At 38.5% G+C, this 24,497-nt stretch overlaps 1 protein-coding gene across 1 annotated transcript in view; it reads right to left on the bottom strand.

The window, feature by feature from the left end:
- The window catches only part of Nup160 (nuclear pore complex protein Nup160), a 507,399-nt gene that overhangs the window by 201,785 nt on the left and 281,117 nt on the right, over positions 1–24,497 (bottom strand). The gene's annotated exons all lie outside the window — the stretch shown is intronic.

The raw sequence follows: 24,497 nt of genomic DNA, 5'->3' as shown, positions 1-24,497 counted from the left end.
AAGAGAAAGGCACATAGAGAACATGTTTTATTATCCTAATATCAACTCTATGTGAGGTGATATTACCAAATGGTCCCTAATAACTCCAAATAAGTCTTGAGATTTTGAAAAGGGCCAGAGTTGCTGTTTAAAATTTATAATAAAGTGTCTATAAAGCTAGAGCTATGGAAGCAAAATTGGGTTGAAAAGATTCCAAGGACCCAACCAATGTTCCTTTCCATTTAGCATTAATATAATGGAAGAATTCTTTACTGTCTTTCTTGACCTCTTCACCACATGCTTTCATAATCTGATGGTGCTCACTCACATCTTTACAAGTTACAGCTATGAACTACAAGCTCCAAAAAAGCATAAGTGTTTTGCTATTTTATTTACTTAATTGTCATATTAAATTTTGCTTTATAATTCTAGTTACACTAGCTATTTTTATTTTTAATTTAGATACAGTTTTGTACGTTACTACATAATATACATAAAACCATTGTTTCGTTTAAATCTTGCAGCCATTGTTTACATACAGAGTGAGTGTTAGGGAGTTCAATTGTTAATTGTGGTAAATAGGTACCTCTAATATAAAACTAGATAGCATAATACATATCACTGCATTATTAGATAGTGTAGTATTGATAATTAATTAAATAAATATATTAATCTTATTAATTTTCACTGTTAATTTCAATATCATGCCCCAGACTAGAGCGGCAAAACAATGGGCACAAAGTAGCAGGAGCGCTGTGACTCAGACCAAGGGAAGCGATTCTCCAATACATCGCAGCCTAAAAATATGTGCCTTGTGAAATATCTGTGGACTCTCTGGAACAGGACATGATCTAGTCAAAGAGGATGTCTTTGTGTGTGTGCGCGCTAAGTGCAGAGAATGTCAAGGCACCAAATCAGCATTCTAATGGGCACTTATGAGAGACTGAGGAGTCAGGTAGATGCCCCTGAAAGTATTAAAATGTGGGATGTATCAAGTTCTCAGCTTCCCAACTCAACAACAGAGCTCACTCTTGTGCATCAGGTAACACAGCGGCAATCTCCAAGGTAGAATGCACTAGTCCCACAAGAATTAGTTATTTTCAGTGGCTCTAATGTCAGGGAGACAGATAATATAGTGTAAAAAGGATAGGTTGAATAGGACCAAGATATGTCTGCCAGATCCAAAAGTTTATATGATGTTGTAGAACAGATATCATCTTTTAAGGGCACAAAGGGTGATATTGTTGTACATATTAGCACTAATGACAAAAAAGTGAGTTAGGGTTAAATTTGAAAGTGTCTGCAATTCTTACCAGATGCGATAGGAGAGATAGAGTATATGATGAGTGCCTTGTCGATGAATTCAGCCCCTGGAGGGATTGTGCAAGGCTTGTGGGGTAGAATGTTTCTCAGTGTGGTCTCTGCTTGTTAACAGGAGGGACTGCTTCTACAGTGATGGGATACACTTAAATAGGAGGAGAGTGCAAGAGTGTTTGCCGATGATATCGAGGCAGCATTAGGTGGGTCTGAAATCTGCTAGCTTGGGAGGATTCACAGAATAAAAGTTTAAAAGTAGCCACAGGCAGAGGTGAAAGTAATTCTTGCACTGCTACTATTAGAATGAGCAGCAGCCTGGAGGGCAGGGAGCTGTGGGTTTCAGGGACTGGTGGGAGTCATCATGAAACAAATAAATACATGGGCTGTGTTAGGGTAACTAAGAAGAATAAGTGCATGTATACTTGCATGTACAACAATGCCAGAAGTAAAGTAAATAAATTTGATGAAGTTGAAGTGCTGGTCAAGACATCAAAGGCAGATATTGTTGAGATTTCAGACAGGTGGTATCACACATATACAAGGAATGCAGAATTGGAATTTGGGGAGTAAAATGTGTACAGAAAGGATAGACGGGATAAGAAAAGCCCTCTTTGATTATACTGTTAATTAAGAAAAACAAATTTAAAAAAGTGCATCCAGTTGCATAGATACAGTGCAATATTGAGTTAGTTTGGTGTGACATAAGCACTGGGAAAGCAAAAATGAGTGTATTAAACAGCTAATGACGCTAATGAGTACAGCCAATAATTGTACAGTCAGTCCTCGTATAGCACAATAGTTGTGTTCCTAGAAACCCTCGTGCAATGCAAAATCGTGCAATATAAACAACAGGCCCTATGGGAAAAATAGGGTTATGTGCCGGCCACCCAAAATTGAACACACATTTGAAACCAAAACATAACCAAACACAATAAATAATCGTAATAAAATACGTAAATATTTTATTACGACTATTATGTAATAAAATATTGCTAAAGCTTTTGCTTCTATCGTAAGCAAACTTGTACTTTGTTTGATTTTCTATCCAAACAGATGACAACTGTTCCATCTTTTCCAATTCTTTGTGTCTTAATCTAATGGATTTTAATTACACTTTGAGTTGTTCCTGCTATGAAAGTTGTTTTTATTTTCTCTGCATTCTTTCTAATTCTCAGCGTTGCCTCATTTAGGTCTGTAGCACGTGCAACATCACATGGTCTTTTATTTCGCTCAAAGCGTTTCACAATTTCATATTTTTTCTCTATCGACAGAGGCAGATTGGTCATAAGCCTTACCTGGGAAACCCCAGTGGGCCAAAGGCCACTGTGATTTTGGCCATAAAAGATAGTATGAGGCCACTACAAATTTTCCCGGGTGAGAATTTTTGACCCAGTCCACCTCTGTTTATTGATATTGCTTATCTTTTTCTCTCTCTCTGAATATGGAGTGTCTTCACCAGGACGCTTTCTTTTCACACCTTTTAAGTATTTTACTCATTTTCAGGGAATAAAGCACAATTACAAAACGAGGAGGCACGCTTGATACACAGAGATACACTATTAACACCTCACATTTTACTAAAGCACATTTTTAGGGGTTACTACCATAAAACAATAAAAACAATTTCCTGTTGCGTTTCTGCTAGTGGAATCTTATAAACTGGTAGTAAACTCGATCTAATTGCATTCGCGATTATACCGATAGCTGGAATTGTGTGGGTTTTTACGTTATTATGGTGAAATGTGTTTCCCCTTCACTTATATAAAACACATAAATACATTTTCAGAATCTTCTCTTCGTTCCTATTGTGTTGCGTTCCGTTGGGGTGATTCCGCGTTCGACTGTCATTTCTTGTAAACACAAAGGCGAATCGTGCATAAGCGAATTCGGTTCGTGTTATATAAGATATCGTTCCCCTATTTATAAATCGTGTATGATCGAATTCATGTAGTGTAAATATGTGTTATACGAGGACTGATTGTACAGAGAAATAGAATAGGCCAGTAAATCAGATTGTGTTATAATGGGAGATTTTAACTTTCCAGATACTGACTGGAACTCGTGGGTTGGTCACTCGCACACCAGCAAGACTTTTTTGGATTTATTAGATGATTATTTTCTTCAGAAGCATGTTCAAGAGACAACCAGCGAGTGTAATACTCTTGATCTGGTGATCATCAGTGATCATTCGTGCATTAAGAATTTGCAGATAAAGGAACCACTGGGTGGTTCCTTTATCTGCAACTGATACTGATGTGGGATTTATTTAAAGATATATGTACCATCAGGGGTAAAGAGAACGGATTTTGCTTCCATAAAGGTGACTACAGTGGTCTCAGACAGTTTTTAAATTCTATACAGTGGGACGAACTAATGATGTTACCAATAGCAAATTCTAAGTGGGAAGCATTCAAGGAACTAATCATGCTAGCTACTGGATTTTTCATACTGATTGAGAGATATGTTTAGGCCTAAATGGATGTCAGATAAACTAATGAGACTTGTGGCAGAGTAGAAAAATGCACGGAATGCATATAAATTATCAGGTGACACAGAAGCCTATGGCAGATATAAACTAGTCTGTAATCAAGTCACAAATGAGATTAGGCAAGCAAAGGCAGATTACAAGAAATCTTTGGCAAATGATGCTAAGAAAAACAGCAAGAACCTCTTTACTTATAAACTCTAGAGGGAAGGGGATAAATCAGATTGGTCCAACTGATATCGATGGTTTGACTGTTGATGATCCTGCTCAGATAATCTGAATGAGTATTTTGCATCTATATTCACACGAGGAGTTATTAAGGGAGGAAAATGCAGGAAGTTTATCAAACTGTAACAGGGTGCGTAATGGTTTTGTGATAACTGAGAGCAAAGTGGAAGAGAAATTGTTGAAGTTAAACACAAGATAGGCACCAGAAGTAGTAGTAGTAGTAGTGGCACATGATGCAAGAAAGCAAATGTAGGAGCTTATGCAGCATCAGCCAAAAAAAAAAAAAAAAAAAAAAAAAAAAAATCATCACGCCATTCCCTCCAAATGCCTGTCCAGTTCCTCCTTAAATTTATTTAACCTATCAACTTCCACAACGACAGATGGAAGTTTGTTCCAGCAATTAACCACCCGCTGGCTAAAGGCAAATTTCCGCACATCTATTCTACATCTGTCCTTTCTTAATTTGAACTTATGTCCCCGTAGGTTCGTAATGGATGGGTTCTATCCAGTTATATTAAAGGAAGCAGCAAAAGAAATAAGCAAACCCTTAGCCATAATTATGATAGCACCCTTGGACTCAGGGGAAGTCCCCGTGGACTGGAGATTTGCAAAGGTATCCACAATTCACAAAGGAGGATCAAAGGATGACTTCAGTAATTACAGACCACTTAGTTTAACATCTGTTCCGAAGAAAATAATGGATTTACTGGAGAAAGATGTATTGCAAGATCATATAGACAAACTGCAGTAATAATTCAGACGCAACATCGATTTGTTAATGGAAAGTCTTGTCTGAAAAATTAGAATGGATACTATGATGTGGTTACAAAGGAATAAGATGCAAAAAATAATTTTCATATCATATACTTGGATTTCAGGAAAGCTTTTGACATTGTTGAGCATTGAAGACTATTGTACAAATTGGAGCAGTATGGTATTAAGGGTAAATTGCTACAATGGATAAAAGGGTGGCTGAGTGGGAAAACACAGAGTGGTAATCAATGGACGCTGCTCTTCACGGACTAATGTTATTAGTGGGATCCTCCAGGGTTCTGTGTTGGACCCACTGTTGTTTTGTATATTTACCAATGATATTGATAAAGGTGTATCAAGCTTAATGTTGAAGTTTCAGATGATACAAAGGTTGGCAGGGTTGTTAGTGATAGTGTGCTACTGCAACAGGATCTAGAAAATTTGGGCAGGTGGGCTGAGAAGTGGCAACTGAAGTTTAACATTGACAAATGCAAACTACTGTATATAGGTAGAAGTAACTCCAGAGAAATGTACCAACTGTTGTTATTAAATTTGTTGGTGCATCAGCAGCTTAGGCTATAATGTACTGATTACTTCCTAATATCTTCTTCGTTTGTCTTACGAGTGATATCACTCATATATTGTGATATTTATTTATCAATTTTAGAAAGAGAAAAATGTCATCCATATCCTCACGATCTCCTAGAACACACTGTAATGATAACTGGCTGAAATTACGAAAATGAGAGAAGAAAGCAGTTTTCCGTTCTTTCAGATATAACGGGCATTCCAGGATAATATGTTTTACTGTTAATGAGCATAAGCAGTTACTGCATTGTGGAGGATCATCGTTTGTTAGTAGGTAGCTATGAGTGAGGAATGTATGACCAATGCATAATCTGGCCAGGATGGTTTCTTCCTTTCTCTTTCGTCTCAGACTGGATTGCCATTGCTTGGGTTCTCTTTTGATTTCAAGAAGTTTTTTATTTGCTTGATCTTGCCACATGTGTGTCCACTCTTGTTTATACATCAATATAAGGAGTCCTGAAATTAGAGGGTATCACATTTGTAGCACATTTAGCAGCTAAATCTGCCTGCTCGTTTCCTGGTATTCCAACATGTCCAGGGATCCAACAAAATATTACTTGCTGTCCATGTCCGTGAAGTTCTAATAGCTGTGCCCAAATTTCTTGTACCAGCGGATGACTAGGGAAGAATTTACACTGTAGAGCATTAACAGCACTTAACGAGTCCGTATATATGATGGATTTGGTATACGAGTCTTCTTTGATATTCTCTAGGGCTAGAACAATACCGTATAATTCTGAGGTATAAGTACTGCATTCAGACGGAAGCTGTCTGGAGATGGTGACATTTGGTAATACTACAGCGGTACCAACTTTACTACCAATTTTGGATCCATCTGTATATATTTGAATGGAAGTGCTAAACTCAGAGGAGTGGGTCATATGAATTTGCCTAATGTTGGAATCTGGAAGGTTATTCTTTCCCCATTGTTGAAAGTGTCTATCAATATGTATCGGGGGCATTTGCCATGGCTGGGTTTCCATGTTAGTATCCTGAAGTATATTAGTGAAATTCAGATCCCAGCTTGTGATAAGAGTCTGAAGCCTAATTCCAGATGGTTTATTGAGCCGGGGTTTACTTTCATAAAGTTTACTCCATTTGGGCATAAAGAGATATTGCCACATGGGATGATGTGGAAGACTGCTGATTTTGGCTGCGTAATTTAGTAACAGAACTTGTCGTCGAAGATGTAGCGGTGGCTAATAGGCTTCGGTATATAGACTTAAGATTGGTGAAATACGAAAAGCCCGCAGTGCAATTCGTAGGGCACTATGATGTACAGGATCGAGCTATTTCAGTGCACTCGGTCTGGCCGAGTCATATGCAGGAGATCCATAGTCTAACCTGGATCTAATCAGCGATAGATATAGCTGTAGCAACACGTAGCGATCTGTGCCCCATGACATGGCAGAAATTACTCTCAGAAGATTTAGTTTTCTAAGACAACTTGTACGGATATTAGCATTAGCATTAGTAGAGGCATTTGATGCAAGAAAGCAAGCTTATGCAGCATCAGCCAAAAAAAAAAACCCACTTCCGCTTCACCCCTCTGTTCGTTCAAAATACCTGTCCAGCTGAGCCTTAAACTTATTTAGGCTATCAACCTCCACCACAAGGGATGGAAGTCTGTTCCACCAACCAACCACCCGCTGGCTAAAGGCAAATTTCCGCACGTCTATCCTACATCTGTCTTTCCTCAATTTGAATTTATGCCCTCTCAGGTGATTTTTCTTAGCTAGAGGAAGAATCCCATCAGCATTGAGCATGCTTAAACCATTCAAGGCTTTATACACCTCTATCAGATCACCTCGCTGGTGCCTAGTCTCCAGACACTGTAATTTGCAAAACTTAAGCCTTTCTTCGTAAGAGCACCGCTTTGTTCCATTCACTAATCTTGTTGCCCTTCTCTGTACTCGTTCCAGCAGCTCTACATCCTTCTTGAAATGAGGCCTCCAGACCTGTATACAGCACTCTAGGTGTGGCCTGACCATCACCTCATACAATGGAATAATCACCTCCTTATCCCTGCTGGAAAAATTCCTGTATATCATTGACAATACTCCATGAGCTACTCTTGCAGCCCATCTGCACTGCTCAGAGAACTTCATATCTGCCTGCACAACCACCCCCAAGTCCCTTTCATTCTCTACCACTGTCAGCGTAGTACCACAGAGTTGATACGTTGCTCTGGGATTGCTGTTTCCCATGTGTAGTACTTTACATTTGTCAATGTTAAACTTCATTTGCCACCTCTCAGCCCATCTGCTCAACCTTTCCAGATCCTGTTGCAGCAGCATAGTGTCAGTAGTGTCCTTGACAACCCTGCCAACCTTTGTATCATCTGCAAACTTGGACATTAAGCCCGATATACCATCATCAATATCATTTATAAACACAGAAAACAATAATGGACCCAACACTGAGCCCTGAGGGACTCCACTAATAACATCAGTCCACGATGAGCAGTGTCCATTGATTACCACTCTCTGTCTTCTCCCCCTCAACCACCCCTTTATCCATAGCAGCAATTTGCCTCCAATGTCACACTGCTCCAATTTGTGTAGCAGTCTTCCATGTGCAACAGTATCAAAAGCCTTTCTAAGATCCAAGTATATAATATCAAAGTTATTCCCTGCATCCAGTTCTTTTGTGACTGCATCATAGTATCCAATCAAGTTGGTCAGGCAAGACTTCCCCTTAACAAAACCATGCCGTGTCTGAGCTATAACTGAAGTCTTGTCTAAATGATCCTGCAGTGCTTCTTTAACCAGTGCCTCCATTAATTTCCCTGGAACAGAAGTTAAGCTCACAGGTCTATAATTACTTGTGTCAGCCTTTGATCCTCCTTTGTGAATTGGGGTCACATTTGCACATTTCCAGTCTATGGGTACCTCCCCTGAGTCCAAGGAAGCTCTCATAATTATGGCTAAGGGTTTGCTTACTTCCTTTGCTGCCTCCTTTAATATAACTGGATAGATCCCATCCACCCCGGGTGCCTTTCTTGTGTTTATCTTCAACAGTTTCTCCTCCACTTTACTCCCAGTTATTTCAAGATTCTGTAGCTTACTGCTAGAGTTGAATACACCACTGGCATTCCCCTCGCTGAATAACTCCTCATGTGTGAATGTCGATGCAAAATATTCATTTAGTTTGTTAGCTACCTGAGCAGGATCATCAACAGTTGACCCATCAATAACAAGTGGACCAATCTGATTCATCCCCTTCCTTCTAGAGTTTACATAAGTAAAGAACTCTTTGCTGTTTTTCTTTGCATCCCTTGCCAAGGATTTCTCGTAATCTGCCTTCGCCTGCCTAACCTCCTTTGTAACTTGGTTGCATATCAACTTGTATCTATCATAGGCTTCTGTGTCATGTGTTAATTTGTATGTATCCCATGCATTTTTCTTCTCTGCCATATGCCTCATTAGTTCATCTGACATCCATTTTGGCCTAAACCTTGAACAATATTTCTTAGTTGGTATGTAAAGCCTAGTAGCTTCCAAGATAAGTTCTTTGAATGCTTCCCATTTTGAATTTGCTGTTGGTAACATCATCAGTTGGTCCCACTGTATAGAATTTAAATACTGTCTCAGTCCATCGTAGTCGCCTTTACGGAAGCAATAACCCTTCCCTTTACCCCTAATGGTAGTTACCTCTTTAAGTAAATCCCACTTCAGCACACTGTGATCACTGCCACCTAGTGGTTCATTTATCTGCAGATTCTTAATGCATGAAGAATCACTGCTGTTAATCAAATCAAGAGTATTACTCCCTCTAGTTGCCTCCTGAACATGGTGATGTAGAAAACAATCATCCAATAAATCCACAAAAGCCCTGCTAGTGTGTGAGTAACCAGCCCCCAAATTCCAGTCAATATCTGGGAAATTAAAATCTCCCATTATAAGACTCTCTGATTTACTGGCCCACTCTATTTCCCTGTACAGTTCCTTATTATACTCATCAGAGTCATTAGGCCTATAGCACACTCCTACTCTCAATTTTGATCTCCCAATGTTTATGTCACACCAAACTGACTCAACACTGCACTGTCCAGCGATGTCGACTGGCTTCACTTCCTTGGTTTTTATGTGTTTCTTAACTAATAGCATAACCCCTCCCCCTTCCTATCCTGTCTATCCTTTCTGTAGACGTTGTACTCCCCAAATTGCAGTTCTGCATCCCTTATATCTGTGTGACACCACGTCTCTGATATCCCAACAATATCTGCCTTCGATGTTTTGAGCAATACCCCAAATTCATCAATTTTATTTACTAAACTCCTAGCATTGGTGTACACGCAAGTATACCTGCACCTGTTTCTATTCTTAGCTACCCTAACACAACCCATGTGTTTACTTGTACCGCAATGGCTCCCAGCAGTCTCTGAAATACCATGCATCTTGTTTTTCAGGCTTCTGCTCATTCTAATAGAAGCAGTGCAAGAATCTCTTTCACCTCTGCCAGTGGCTACTGTCAATCTACTGGTCTTTGTCTCCCCCCAAGCTAGCAGTTTTCCGACCCACCTAACACTGCCTCGATAGCATCAGCAAATATTCTTGCATCCTTTCTATTTAAGTGTATCCCATCCCTGTAGAAGCAATTTCTCCTGTTAACAAGTACAGTCCACTGAAAAAATTCTACCTCTTGAGCCTTGCACAATCTTTCCAGGGCCGAATTGATCGACAAGGCTCTCATCATATACTCCCTCCTATCGTGTCTGGGCAGAATTGCAGACACTTTCAAATTCAACCCTAATTCTCGGCTTTTGTTCAACAGTGACCTGTACTTGTTAAGTAATTCTGCCGGTCTCCTACTCTTAATATTATTAGTGCCAACGTGTACAACTATATCACCTTTTGTGCCCTTAAAAGATGATATTCGCTCTACAACGTCATCAACCTTTGTCCCTGGCAGGCATACTCTGGTCCTGTTCCACCTATTTTTTTTACAAAGCATGTTCCCTGTTTCCCTGACAATAGAGTCACCAACAACTACTAGTTCCTTCGGGACCAGCGCATTCTGCCTTGGGGGTTGTCTCCGTGTCACGCGATGCCCAAATGCAAGCTCTGGCGTTGATGTGGGCAGCTGAGAGCTTGATGGACCCCTCAATTTAGTTTCTTCGAGGGCATCCACCCTGTCCTTCAAGCTCTCATATAGGCCCACAAGAACGCCGAGTTGTTGCCTGATATCGATACACTACTTGCATCGCGCGCGCGCACACAAAGACATCCCCCTTAGCAGTATCATGTCCCGTACCCGATTGCTCTGCAATCGGGTACGGGACATATATGTTTTATATGCTCCAGGAAATTTAATTTTTTATCAAAAATTACACCAAGAAATCTAATACTAGGCTGGAAAGTAATACGATGATAATCTAACTGTAGGTCTGGATCACGATGTAAAGAACGTTTGCGACAGAAGTGTACGGCAGTTGTTTTTGGTTTAGAAAGTCGATATCCGTTGTTTTTGGCCCAAGAGACTATTTTGTTAATGGTACCTTGTAGTTGTCTTTCAATTAGTCGCATATTTTGAGAGTGACATGAGATGGCAAGATCGTCAGCATATAGGTATGCGTAAACTGCATTAGGTATACACTTGGTTATGGCATCAATCCTAATGGCAAAGAGTGTGGCGCTCAACACTGAACCTTGGGGAACTCCCTCTTCTTGTACATATGCTCGAGACAGTGATGAATGGAATTGGACTTGAAATGATCTATTGCCTAGAAAGTTTTTAATGAATATCAGCAGATGACCCCAAAGTCTTGTCTTATATCTCGCAAAAAGGATTCTTCTGCTCCTATGCTTATCTTTAGTGACACTCCAATTTCTAGGCAAAAGGATATATCTCTTTTGGGGATTACCCTGACTTCTAATCTCTCTTGGCACAAGCACATTACAAATATTGCTTCCTCTGCATCTAAAAAACTTCGTTTTCTCTTTCGCTCTCGGCGTTACTTTTCTTCCAAACAGCTGCTCACTCTGTATAAATCGCAAATCCGCCCTGCCATGGAATATTGTTCCCACATCTGGGGTGGTGCCCCCAAAACCTCTCTCAGGCTTCTTGATTCCATTCAGAAGAGGGCAGTTAGGTTAATTAATGACTCATCTCTAACAGAGTCTCTCCACTCGCTTTCTCATAGACGCACTGTTTCTGCTGCTTGCCTCTTTTACAGATACTTCCATGGGCACTGTTCTTCTGAATTGGCTTCTCTAATTCCCGCTCTCTCTCTTTCAAAACAGTCCGAACACGTGCCGCCACCAGCCAACATCCATTTACTGTCCAACTTCAAACCCACAGAACCAACTTTTCATCTTCCTCATTTATTCATTCAACTGCCGTTTTCTGGAACAACCTTCCTTCATACGTATTTCCTGAAAATTACAATCTACAGAAGTTCAAGTCCAATATCAACAAATATCTTCTTTCGTCTTCTCAACCTCCAACCCAAGCATGGTACTAAGTACTATAGGTTCTAATACCTCTCGTGTTTGGGGTTCACATAAAAAAAAAAAAAAAAAAAAAGTCCACATTTATGTAAGTCCTGAAGAATCCCATATCGCCAAGTTGTATCGAAGGCTCTCTCTATGTCAACGCATATCATGACTAGGTGCTCGTTTCTGAGGAAAGCGTTCCGGATATTTGTTTCCGCTTTGATAATGAGATCAAGTGTAGATCTTCTTCTCCGGAAGCCATGCTGGTTTGGACTTAGAATGTTTTCCGTTTCTAGAAACCATGTCAATCTAGCGTTAACTATTTTTTCTAATGTTTCTCCCAGACAACTGGTTAGAGAAATAGGGCAGTAGTTTCTGGGATCTGTGTGGTCTTTTCCTGGTTTCGGGAAAGCTAGCACATAAGAATGGCACCAGCTAGCAGGGTAATACTCCCCTAGAAAAATTCTGTTATACAGTTGTAATAGGGCAGTTAATGAATCCTCACTTAAATGACAGATCATGGTGTAAAAAATTCCATCGGGGCCTGGAGCACTATTTTTTAATCGGGAAAGTGCACTGCGCAATTCAATCATGGTCAGAGGTAGGTTATACGAATATGGGAAGGCAGTATTAAATTTTAGTTTGTATTTTTCTGTCTGGGATTTTAGCAATTTGAAATGCTGGTTCATATGTGGCAACAGCTGAAAGTGTTTCAAATGAAGTACCTAAGATATTGGCAATCTCTAGAGGTTCAGAAATTTCCTTCCCTCTTAGAAGTAGAATAGGAGAAGTTGTTTGTGAGTATTTGCCATTAATTCATTTGATTTTTTTCCATATTTTAGAAGTATCTTTGGATCTGTTTATGGTGGAAGCGAAACGTGCCCATGCTTCTTTTTTACTCTCTCGTTTTATATGACGAGCTTTAGTTCTGGCTCTCTTAAACTGTAGGAGGTTGGCTGTGGTTGGATATTTTCGAAACAGATTCCAGTACTTATTCCTTTCTTTTTTAGCATTGTTACATGCTTCAATCCACCACATTTTTGGATGAAGCCGGATTTTGGATAAAGCTTTTGGAATAGCAGCCTCCGATGCTTTCATTATTTTTCGTGTAGTATACCTGACTGCAGAATCAATTGTGAGGGTTGTTATGACGGCAGTATCTATTCGAGCTATTTCCTGGTATTTTGTCCAGTTAGCCTTTTCAAATTTCCAGGTTGTCTTAATTTCTCTTTGGGGAGGAGAACTTGAGCTGAAAGTACAGATGATAGGAAAGTGATCGCTACCACAAGGGTTATCAGTAACAGTCCAGTCTATGATAGGAAATATTGCTGGGGAGCATATTGAAAGATCAATAGCTGAACTTAAACCAGATGGAGAGTGTATGTATGTGTGTGTTCACCAGTGTTTAGAATAGTTAGATTATGTTTATCTAAAAATTTTTCTATTATCTGTCCTCTAGAGTCAAGATGTTGGGAACCCCATAGGGGGTGATGGCCATTCCAGTCACCCATAATACAAAAGGGAACAGGTATTTGCTTAACTATATCATCTAAATCATCAAGGCTATATGCATGGTTTGGCGATAGATACAGCGAAACTAATGTTACTGTTATACCAATGGTGACACGAACTGCAACCGCCTATAAAGATGTTTGCATGGGGATAGGTCTACAGGGAACTACAGAGTTCACTATGACTGCTACTCCTCCATGAGCTGAATTAGAGGAACTTCTATCTTTTCTATATATAGTATAATGTTTAATTGTCATAGATACTGTATTCATGAGATTGGTTTCTTGAATGCATACTGCAACAGGCTTATATTTACTTAATAGATCGTAAAAGTCATCTACGTTAGCACGGAGCCCACGGCAATTCCACTGAATAACTGTACTCATTGTTTGGTTTTAACTGGTGTCTGCTAACATCCATGAAGTAGTCTGCTTACGCCTGTCTATTTTCCCCTTTTCCTTCTTTGAGAAAACTGGTCTGCCTGTGTCGATGTCATCTTCTGGATGAATTTCAAGGATTGTATCATCTTCGCCTGTTTTTTCATCGATGTCCATGGTATTATCAGATCTGAGTTTGTATTTATCACTTCTTTCAGAGCTCTTGATTTGTTCTTTCTGTTTCTGTTTGGGATTCTTATCCGGAGGTACTGTTACTGGTGTATTTACTTCTTGAGTTACATATTTGGAGGGAGAGTGTTCCTTTGATGAAGAAAGTACTGATTTAGCCCAACCAGATATAGAGATATTTGGAAGGACTAAGCAGTCAGTTTGAGTTGATACTGAGCGTAGTTGTTGAGTAATTGACGCATACGTAGATGATTTAACAGGAGTTGTAAATTGTTTTTTTGCCTCTTGATATGACACCTTATGCTCTATTTTATATTTCTGAATATTCTTCTCTCGTTTCCATTGATCGCAGTCCTTAGAGAAGGCAGAATGATTTCCATGGCAATTAGGACAGTTTTGAGATTCCTTGTTACAATCAGTATGTGTGTGTTCTTTAGAACCACAAGCAGCACAAGTGACTACACCTCTGCATACAGTGTGCGAATGACCAAATTTTTGGCACTTGAAGCACCGTACCGGATTGGGAATGTATGGTCGAACATGACATCTGAGGTATCCAGCCTTTATAGTTGTGGGGAGAATTGGTGTTTTAAAAGTCAGTATAACTGTCCGAGTAGGGACAAGCCCTCCATCTTTTTTGATCAAAATTCTTTTGGCGTGGATTACATTTTGGTTGTTTAATTCCTGGACAAGTTCATCTTCCGATACAAGAAATGTACCAACTGTGTGTTACTAAACTCAGAGTGGTAGAAAATGAAAAAGACTGAGCGTAATTGTGCAGTCAAATATAAAGTTTTCTAAGCAATGCCATCAGGCTGCAAGAACAGGTCACGGGGTTTTGTCAATGATATACAGGAATTTTGCTAGTAGGGAAAAGGAGATTGTCGCTTTGTATAAGGCAATGGTCAAGCCACGCCTTGAGTACTGCGCACAGGTTTGGAGGCCTCATTTTAGGAAGGATGAAGAGTTGTTTGATCAAGTACAGAGAAGGGCAACAAGTTTGGTGAGGGGGGACGAGGGGATGGTCTTACCAAGAAAGGCTTAAGTTGCTGCAAATTGCAGCAACTGGAGACTATGCACCTGCGAGGTGATCTGATTGAGGTGTATAAGGTTTGAATGGTTTTGAGCAAACTCAATGTTGATGGGATTCTTCCTCTTGCTCAGATTATGAACCTGAGGGGACAAATTCAAACTGAGGGAAGACAGTTGTAGAATAGATGTGTGGAAATTTGCCTTTAGCCAGTGGGTAGTTGATTACTGGAATAAACTTTCATCTGTCATTGTCGAAATTGATAGCTTAAATAAATTCAAGGAGGAACTGGACAAACCTTTAGAGGAAATGGATATCTGAATTTTTTTTTTTTTTTTTTTAAAGCTGATGCTACATAAGCTCATATGCTTTCTTTTTTGCAACATATGCCTCCCTTACTATTAGATTCTGAATAACATGATTACAAACTGCTTTATACAGGGTGATACATCAAAGGGGAACCCATTGAAATGTGATAAACTCTTAGTAATAGAGAACAAAATTTAGAAAAAGTATTCTTTATTCAGCACATGGTGCCACCGTGTGTTAACAACAATGTAAAACTAGAAATGTGCAGTGCAAGCAATAAATAAACAATATATTCAACATAAAGGGGCATATACTGTATTCATGGTGGAATATCATACCTCAAAACCATCATTTAAATCACATGCCTTTGTAGGCACTTTCAATGTTATAAAGTGCCATAAAAATCTTTAATATAACTTATGCAAATATTTAGAGAAATTGTGAATTTTATGAATCATGTTTACAAACTGACTAACAGACACACATATTATTTGCATACTTTTGTCAGGATCAGTCATGTTGTAATCACGATGATAACCTAACAATTTTTGTGCAAATTAAATTACATCAAAAAAACTTAATTTCTAATTAACATTCTATATAATATAAGTGTAAAAACATCACAGGCAACTCTTAAAGGAAAAAACTACAATAGTAGTGTAAAAGGCATCATTTCAACTGTATCTCAAATTGTGCTCACCCTTCACGAGTTGCCATATATTGCACTACCTCAAATAGCTAAGGCTTCACTAACAGAGAAGACTATTGTTATTTATTCTCAGTGGGTACCACCACCCAGACACTATCATAGTTTTTCCTTTAAGAGTTGTCTGTGGTGTTTTTACAACTATATTATATAGATAATTATAACTCTTAAAAATATTATGCCCAGTTGCATTTAATGTTACTTAATCAACATTCTGTAGCATTAACGGTTTCTTCTATTACATGTGAGTCAACTGTTGTATTTTTTCATTTGTTAAAAGCTGAACATTGTTATCCAACAACTCGAATGCCATCTACATTGAATTTTTGGAAGTTAACTTCCTGTGCCATTTACACAATGTCCCCTTTAATGAGAGACACATCATATCATATTATTGTGCTACTTTCGATCATACCTTTTCCAAACAGCATTGAGATAATGGCGTGTTAATTCTTTCCAAGCATCAACAATATTTCTTATTGCTTTCATTACATTATAATTCTACAAATTTCTTTAACCAATAGTTGATTGTCGTCAGCTTGAATAATTGGATAAAAGATCATTGTAAATAGCAGGCCTTAATCTAGCAATAACTACAATGTTACGTGGCAAACAGCAAATAAAAAAAAACTTGGCAATTAAAATAGCTGAGAGAGGAAAATATGAATTTTAATATTCCTTCAGCCCATGACACATATAACCCAGCACCTAACTAAGGTTCCCAACTACTTACTACTGAAACAAAATCAGAACTTCTTGAGGCTGTCAAAGAAATTCTCACGGGTATGACCAGCTGGGCTTGCTACCTGGGAGTCTAAAATGCGGATGGAACCTTCACGATGGTTGGAGTGTAAATAACTCTGGGTATAACCCCCACATGCAAGTCCTGAAACATGCCGTCTAGTATACTTGAGGTGACCACCCAGTTGCGAATCAATGTAAGCAGGGGTCAAGGTGTGGCATCAACAAACCACTTGGAGGAATGGAATGCTGTGCCTATGGGTTCTTAGGCAATACAATGGAACATGACTCTCATCAACCGATGCAATACCACCACTTTGCTTAAAGTGGTGGAACCCATGTTTACCCTCCAGAGCAAGCAAAGCTCTAACAACACCCCCATCCCTTCCATTGTGCAGTACGATTGATGTCTTTTAAGGTTATGATAGGCATTTGGCAAGATCCAATCTTTCTTATATGTCAAGGGAACAACTCTAAAACTGTGTTCACAGGCCAGCTGGTAGATAGTCTGCCATATTGAACATATTTATAACTCTTTAGGAGGTTTCTCAATCAACTAGTTTATGGCCTCACTGCCTCTAGATTAAAATTCTGCCAAAGAGTGAAACCAAGTGGGGGGGGACATTGAGGCCACGTTATGTCAAGGAGCTGGGTATATTCTTGCCACATGTACACGCCATATCAAAAAATTTCATTACTTGATACAACATGAAATCCAAAATCCCCATCTTTTCTTATTACTCAATACATTATTAATAGTGAAACTAATAGAAAAATCTTATCTGCGAAAGATCTAACTCTCCCAAACACATCCTTGTTCATTTCACAAATACACGTGGTCTCAGTTCCAATCTTAATGATGTCCATTTTGATTTACCTTCTGCCAAAGCTCATGCACTTTTTCCTGACAGAATCGCAGTTATTGATTGATTCAACCACTGCTCATCTCATTTGTCGAAATGATTTACTGTATAACTCCTTTTGCTTTCAAGGTGGTACTTGTGTATATGTCCATTCTGATATTCCCTGTCAGAGACAGTAATTTAGAATCTCTTTTTGTTCTATTCTGGCTTAAAATCTCTCTACCGCATTCTATCAAATTCATCTGTTTCCTCTACCATTTTCCCAACTCCACTAATCACTTAGAACTCTGACTTCCTCTCTTTGAAACTTGACTTTCTCCAGTCAAACTATTCCTAACCATGAGGTAATTTTCCTTGATGATTTTAATGTTGACAACTCCAGTTGGTTTCCATTTTCTAGCCACAAGGACCCAGCTGGTCAAGATTCTGAGGCTTTTCTAATTATTAATGAACATGAATACATTTTTCATTTACCTACTAGAATATCAAGCAATCCTAATCACACAGCCAACACTTTTGATCTTTTTCTGACAAACACATAGTAATAAAGTACACATTCGAGATGAGTGGTCCTCTACGCACCTCAGATCATAACTTGGTGATGGTCTCTTCCCCAATGGAGCCCTTCTCTCACGGCCATTCTCAACCTTGTATTGTTTGGCATTACAATAACACAAATTGGGATGATCTGAAGGATTTCCGTTCTTTTCCTTGGTTTGGATAACTGTTTTAAATCTTCTGATGTCAATATTTGCTCAGATTGTGTCAGTGAAATTATTCTAGTAGGGATGAAATCCTTTATTCCACACTCCACCTGAAAATCTCGTCCTTTATGTAAACAACAGTTTTCTGATAAATGTGCAAGGGCTGATCAAAATAAGAATATTGCATATCACAATTGGCTTACATCCAAATATCCAGGTTCATTTTCTGCCTACATCAAACAGGCTCACAACAATTTTAAAGCAGTTATTAATCAGTCCTGGTTATATTTTGAACAGGCTAAGAGTAGAAAACATGCTTCTTGTCCAAATGGCACTTGTGCATTCTGGACTTTTGCCAACACTAGTGATCACAAAATTTGCCCATCTCTTTTTCCACCTCAGCTAAAGATCAAGCCAACTTGCTAGCATTCTACTTTTCTTCTAACTCATGTAATGATGGTCTTGGTACATCCTGCCTACCATTCTCAGTACACTACATTCAATGGCCCTGTGGTCTTCCTTTAAAAGAATGCCAGAAGAATTCTGAACACTCTTGATGCCAAGAAAGTGCCAGATCCCGAAAATATTTCTCCACTTGTTCTTGAAACTTGTGCTCCTGAGTTCTCCTGTTCCTTCTGTGTCACCTTTTCACACTTTATTATTCCTCCAACGTTTTCCCTGCTGATTGGAAATTTGCTCATATCTAGCCAGTTCCTAAAAGGAGCAAAAAATCCCTCCACTGCACTTTCTTCTAGTCTTTCTAAAGTAAAGGAAAAATCTATTAACTACCAACTCCTAAACTATCTAGAAACCTTCCATCTGATCAAAGATCACTAGTATGGATTCCATCACCATCAATCCACTAGTGATATACGGGATTATGTTACCCACCTAGGTACAAATTCAATAAAAATTTTTGGAGAAACTCAAGCAGTTGCTCTTTATATTTAAAAGGCTTTTGATTGTGTTTGGCATATAGGTCTTCTAAATAAGTTTCCATCTTATGGATTGCTGACTCTTTCTTGTAATTGAGTATCCAGTTTTCTCTCTGACCACTCATTGTGGGTAACAGTAGACAGATCTATGTCTTCTAACCTCTCCACTAATGCTGGTGTTCACCAAGGTTCAGTTCTTTCTTCCACTCTTTTCCTCTTGTAGATTAATGACCTTCTTGTACTGACCAGAAATCATATCCATAGTTTTACTGATGATAGCATATTGCATGCCTTCCAGTTTGAGAAACCTTGCCCTGCACAAACAGATTCAACTTCTTGAATATCCACTAGCAATTCCTTAAACGCTGATCTCCAGTGGGGTCAAGATAACTTAGTTGATTTCAGTCCTTCTAAAACGCAGTTGTCTTATATCTCACAAAAGTATTCTAATGCTCCTATACTTATCTTTGGTGAAACTCAGATTTTAGACAAGATCACACATCTCTATTATATATTACCCTGATTTCTAATCCCTCTTCCATAATCACTTCAAAAATATTGCTTCCTCTGCATCTAAAAAACTGAGTTTTTTCTTTCACTCTTGCCATTACTTTTCTTCTAAACAGTCTTTACACTCTGTACAAATTATAAATCTGTCCTATCATAGAAAATTGTTCCACATTTGGGATGGTGCCCCCGAAACCACTCTCAGGTTTCTACACTCCATTCAAAAGAATAGCAGTTAGATTAATTAATGATCCATTTCTAACAAAGTCTCTCCATTCTCTATCTAACACATTGTTACTGCTGCATTCTTTTTTATAGATACTTCCATGGGCACTGTTCTTCTGAATTGGTTTCTATAATTCCCCTCCCTTTTCCAAACCAAACATGCACCACAGCCAGTCAAAATTTATTTATTGTGCACTTTGAATTCACGGAACCAACTTTTCTCCTTCATCATTTATCCCTTAAACTTTCATTTTCTGGAAAACACCCTCCCTTCACATACATCTTCTAAAAATTACAATCTACAGAAATTGAGTCTAATGTCAGCAAGTATCTACCATCATCTTTCAACCCATTCATGTGGTACTAAGTGCTACAGGTTCTAATACCTTTTGTGTTTAGAGTTTTGATTTAAAAAAAATATATTAATAAATAAATATATACAGGTGAAACCAGTTATAATGTGATGTTCAAGGTAGAAAAGAATCACACTGTAATATAAGCAGGATTGCATTAGAAATTTCTAGCCATTTTTGGCATTCAAACTTCATATGTATTTGCTTGTCTCTTTTTTGTGCGATAATTGCAATACAACGTCTGGGAAAAAATCACACAAAGAATAATAATGGAAATAATATGCAATTATGTTATTTCAATCTTTTATTGGTGCATTGTACAATAAAGTATTTAAAAAACCAATATTCATGTTGTTAAATATATATAAACACGATAAACACACCTGTTGTCACAAAAACAAATCAATACTAAAAAAAAAAAAAAAAAAAATGGTTTTCCACATGGTTATATTGACTGTTATGTTTATGTTTTTAAATTAATGAACAGTCGAAATTTCGGAAGAAAAAGGAAAACAAAGCATTCTGTGTTTACTGTACTAAGTAGACATCAGCGAACAAACCTTTGCAAATTTTAGTCGTTATTTTCAAGTCTTTCATTTTTATGTATAAATATAGTGCAAATGCATCAGAAATACATAGCTATATCTGAATAAATCAGAATATTGGTAAAACGGCATTGTTTTAAGTTATATCTCATATTGTGAATACCTTCACAACGAGTTCCCATGATATTGCACTACTTCAAATAAGTAACGCTTCACCTAAGGAGAAGACTAATGTTACATTATTCTCAGATGGATACCACCACCCAGACGGCACCGTTTCAGAGCTATTTGGCCCTTCTTCGGTGGGTGGGTAGGTACCCGAGTGATGCAACGATGGCAAAACAGTTATGAAATATAACTCCACAATATGAGAGATGCCTGATGGTGTATCATGTATTTAGACTCAAGCGTTTAGGGCATAAGCCTCAAGCTATGAAGGAGTCTAGACTATGTATAAATATAGTGCAAATGCATCAGAAATACATAGCTATATCTGAATAAATCAGAATATTGGTAAAACGGCATCGTTTTAAGTTATATCTCATATTGTGAATACCTTCACAACGAGTTGCCATGATATTGCACTACTTCGAATAAGTAACGCTTCACCTAAGGAGAAGACTAATGTTACATTATTCTCAGATGGATACCACCACCCAGACGGCACCGTTTCAGAGCTATTTGCCCTAAACGCTTGAGTCTAAATACATGATACACCATCAGGCATCTCTCATATTGTGGAGTTATATTTCATAACTGTTTTGCCATCGTTGCATCACTCGGGTACCTACCCACCCACCGAAGAAGGGCCAAATAGCTCTGAAACGGTGCCGTCTGGGTGGTGGTATCCATCTGAGAATAATGTAACATTAGTCTTCTCCTTAGGTGAAGCGTTACTTATTCGAAGTAGTGCAATATCATGGCAACTCGTTGTGAAGGTATTCACAATATGAGATATAACTTAAAACGATGCCGTTTTACCAATATTCTGATTTATTCAGATATAGCTATGTATTTCTGATGCATTTGCACTATATTTATACATAGTCTAGACTCCTTCATAGCTTGAGGCTTATGCCCTAAACGCTTGAGTCTAAATACATGATACACCATCAGGCATCTCTCATATTGTGGAGTTATATTTCATAACTGTTTTGCCATCGTTGCATCACTCGGGTACCTACCCACCCACCGAAGAAGGGCCAAATAGCTCTGAAACGGTGCCGTCTGGGTGGTGGTATCCATCTGAGAATAATGTAACATTAGTCTTCTCCTTAGGTGAAGCGTTACTTATTCGAAGTAGTGCAATATCATGGCAACTCGTTGTGAAGGTATTCACAATATGAGATATAACTTAAAACGATGCCGTTTTACCAATATTCTGATTTATTCAGATATAGCTATGTATTTCTGATGCATTTGCACTATATTTATACATAGTCTAGACTCCTTCATAGCTTGAGGCTTATGCCCTAAACGCTTGAGTCTAAATACATGATACACCATCAGGCATCTCTCATATTGTGGAGTTATATTTCATAACTGTTTTGCCATCGTTGCATCACTCGGGTACCTACCCACCCACCGAAGAAGGGCCAAATAGCTCTGAAACGGTGCCGTCTGGGTGGTGGTATCCATCTGAGAATAATGTAACATTAGTCTTCTCCTTAGGTGAAGCGTTACTTATTCGAAGTAGTGCAATATCATGGCAACTCGTTGTGAAGGTATTCACAATATGAGATATAACTTAAAACGATGCCGTTTTACCAATATTCTGATTTATTCAGATATAGCTATGTATTTCTGATGCATTTGCACTATATTTATACATAGTCTAGACTCCTTCATAGCTTGAGGCTTATGCCCTAAACGCTTGAGTCTAAATACATGATACACCATCAGGCATCTCTCATATTGTGGAGTTATATTTCATAACTGTTTTGCCATCGTTGCATCACTCGGGTACCTACCCACCCACCGAAGAAGGGCCAAATAGCTCTGAAACGGTGCCGTCTGGGTGGTGGTATCCATCTGAGAATAATGTAACATTAGTCTTCTCCTTAGGTGAAGCGTTACTTATTCGAAGTAGTGCAATATCATGGCAACTCGTTGTGAAGGTATTCACAATATGAGATATAACTTAAAACGATGCCGTTTTACCAATATTCTGATTTATTCAGATATAGCTATGTATTTCTGATGCATTTGCACTATATTTATACATAGTCTAGACTCCTTCATAGCTTGAGGCTTATGCCCTAAACGCTTGAGTCTTTCATTTTTTTAAAAAAAATGACTGTATCAATGGTTGCCCTTTCATTGCATCTCTTTATTTCTTTTTAACAATTTCAATCAGACATTTTAAGTGTAAAATTGAAAGGGAATCTACCTTTTCTGTTTCAAGAAATTTAAGTCCAGTTTGCAAATCAGCAGGTGCCTACGCAGTCTTAGGTGGTGGCTCTGGCCCTTGTCTTTGGTTGCATCTGGATCATGACTTTCACCAATAACATTTGATTTTTTTCATAGTCAGTCATGTGCTCATATGTAGGACAGTTGTTGACCCATCTAACCAACATTCCATTGTGGCCCCTCTTTTTCTATCAACGAACTCTGTCAGTACTCACTCGGCATTGGCCACGTCATCTTCCGTAAAGTCTTCATTAATGTACCTTTCCAAGAAATGGTCAGCAGCAGCAACATCTTCCTCTATAAAGCCCTCAAAGTCATTCATCTCTTCATCAATGTCACTCTACTTGGGAGTTATCTGGAATCAGACTTGCACCCAATATGTTTCTCCATCATTTTGAAATACACCTTTTCTCATGGTTTCTCGGGCTTCACAACCAATGTAAAAAAACTTCCTTTAATTTCAGCATCTTTAAAAAATGAGGTAATAGAATCCTCACTAGTGATTATTCGCTGTATCAGAGTCTTATGGAAGTTCATTTTAAATTATGTTGATATAATCCCTTGATCCAGAGGCTGTATCTTGGATATAGTATTTTTCGGTAAGTAGCTCACTCAGATTTTACCATCTCTGCTTATTAGGTTATCGGCAGTAGGATGGGTAGGGCAGTTATCCAGCAGCATGAGAGCTGTTATCCAGCCCCTGTTGCCATAAGTGTTTACATACATCAGGTACAAATTGCTTATGAAACCAGTTTTCAAAAATGCTGAAAGTCATCCATGCATTTTTGCTCAAGTCGTAGGAAAATGGAATATTAGCATTAGTAGAGGCATATGATGCAAGAAAGCAAGCTAGCATCAGCCAAAAAAAAAAAAAAAAAAAAAAAAAAAACATGCTCCCATTTCACCTCTCCATTCGTTCCAAGTACCTTAAATTTATTTAGGCTATTAAATTCCACAACAAAGGATGGAAGTCTGTTCCACCAACCAACCACCCGCTGGCTAAAGGCAAACTTCCGCACATCTATCTTTACATCTCTTTCCTCAATTTGAATTTATGCCCTCTCAGGTGATTATTCTGAGCAAGAGGAAGAATTCCATCAGCATTGAGCATGTGCAAACCATTCAAGGCTTTATACACCTCAATCAGATCATCTCGCAAATGCCTAGTTTCCAGACACTGTAATTTGCAAAATTTAAGCCTTTCTTCATAAGAGCAACCCTTTGTTCCATTCACTAATCTTGTTGCCCTTCTCTGTACTCATTCCAACAGCTCTACATCCTTCTTAAAATGAGGCCTCCAGACCT

Source organism: Mastigoproctus giganteus, chromosome 9 (assembly GCF_048544385.1).
Source record: "Mastigoproctus giganteus isolate SK-2022 chromosome 9, ASM4854438v1, whole genome shotgun sequence".
NCBI lineage: Eukaryota > Metazoa > Arthropoda > Arachnida > Uropygi > Thelyphonidae > Mastigoproctus > Mastigoproctus giganteus.
Note: the sequence above shows the minus strand (reverse complement) of the source record. Positions and strands in the feature narration are given on the sequence as shown.